Here is a 1857-nt window from a genome sequence, read left to right as displayed (position 1 = left end):
AGCACTTACTCTGTGGTACTCTGAGATGAAGATGTTGCAACAACAGCACTCCGTCTTCAGACCACGAGTGGCCTACCAGGACCATCCGACCGCCGTGTCATCCTTGGTGGGGGATGCGGATAGGAGGGGCGTGGGGTCAGCACACCGCTCTCCCGGTCGTTATGATGGTATTCTTGACCGAAGTCGCTACTAGTCGGTCGAGTAGCTCCTCAAATGGCATCACGAGGCTGAGTGCCCCCCGAAAAATGGCAACAGCGCATGGCGGCCTGGATGGTCACCCATCCAAGTGCCGACCACGCCCGACAGCGCTTAACTTCGGTGATCTCCCGGGAACCGGTGTATCCACTGCGGCAAGGCCGTTGCCGAAGGTGTTGCAACAGGATAGGATTTCTTTGCAGGACGCATCAAACCATTCATACTGATGATGATAAAAATAGCGCTTATTCCCAGCGTCGTCGATTATTTTTTGTGTATATTCTAACCTCTACCTTCCCTTATAATTTTTGCCCTCTATAGCCGCCTGAAGTACCGAGGAAGTTATTCCCCTGACGTCTTAACGCATGTCGCATCATCCTGTTCCTTCTCCTTGTCAATGTATTTCAAAAGTTCCTTCCCTTGCCGATTCTGCGAAAAATCTCTTTTCTTATCTAACCAGTCCTCTTACTTTTCAACATCCGTCCATAGCACCACACCTCAATTGCTTCGATTCTGTTCCTTTCCAGTTTTATAGGACTGTAAAAGTAATGACCATGTTTGGAACCTTTGTGTTCGGAAATGTCGAGACACATATCCTTTACACAGTGTTCCTCACTCGTTACTTCCGTTACTAAATGTCATTACGTGTAAATGTTTTTCTTTTCAATTTTTGTTTGATACTGACCTCAATCAGTATAGCTGTTGACAGAAATTCACTTTGCTTCATTTCATGGCTGTCCTCTGAAAAAAACATCTGTTTGCTCCTTTTCTGCTGCTTGATGATTACACTGCACTGTGTACCAAATAATCGTTCACGTGGACTAATGCATGAAGAATCGTCAACAACAGAATTAATGTGCGCAGTTCGAGGTAGAGTGGTTACATCACTGGAGTCCCGGGTTCCGTTCTTGGACAGGTCGGAAATTTTCTCGTTTCGGGCGATGCGTGTCTGTGTCGTGCTCATCAACTGATCCCCATCTTCATCGACGCGGAACTCGCCGTGTAAGGATTCTGTTTTATATAGGAAATTGTAATTTTGGTAATATTTTGGATGTCACGCGTTAAAGTAAAACTACAATAGCATCTGAGTAATAGCGGTCAACATCTCTGCCGATGTGATTGTACTGCGAGAGATTGTTAGTACGAAAGTCTTTGCTTGTGAGTGGAGTACAGTCAGAGAGGGAGAGGGAGAGAGAGAGAGAGAGAGAGAGAGAGAGGGAGAGTTTGTCGAGTTGTATCTTGTGACAGACTAAGACGTGTTTAGGCCATGCTGCGTGCTGGCAATAGGTCTCCTATATTTTTCATTTATGGAGAGATATTTTGTAAATCCATTCACTACACTTCAAAAGGTACTGCGATAGCGCATTTGCTGAGACATCCAAGCGTAGTGGTTAATTTGTTCAGGGATTTAGAACTGGAGATTTCTTTATGATAGAGTGACAATGTGTGATTTAATGATTTTGTTCAAAGACGGATAGCATATGTGTTTCTAAGGAAGTAAAGAGAAATTTTTCAGGTTTTTCACTTAATTTAAAGTGAATTTTTAACATTTAACGTGTTAAAATATTGTTTCTTAGTGACAAAGTTTTGTTTTGCCATCAATGAGCATTCATGTCTTTATTTCAAGTTTCACATGTATAGTTTCTCAGCAACAGAACGTTA

At 43.3% G+C, this 1857-nt stretch overlaps 1 pseudogene; it reads right to left on the bottom strand.

The window, feature by feature from the left end:
* Positions 1-246: 246 nt before the first annotated feature.
* On the bottom strand, positions 247-364 carry LOC124719195 (annotated as a pseudogene).
* Between the last annotated feature and the right edge of the window lie 1493 nt (positions 365-1857).

This window comes from Schistocerca piceifrons, chromosome 10, assembly GCF_021461385.2.
Source record: "Schistocerca piceifrons isolate TAMUIC-IGC-003096 chromosome 10, iqSchPice1.1, whole genome shotgun sequence".
Taxonomy (NCBI): domain Eukaryota; kingdom Metazoa; phylum Arthropoda; class Insecta; order Orthoptera; family Acrididae; genus Schistocerca; species Schistocerca piceifrons.
This window is presented reverse-complemented; position numbering and strand designations above follow the sequence as displayed.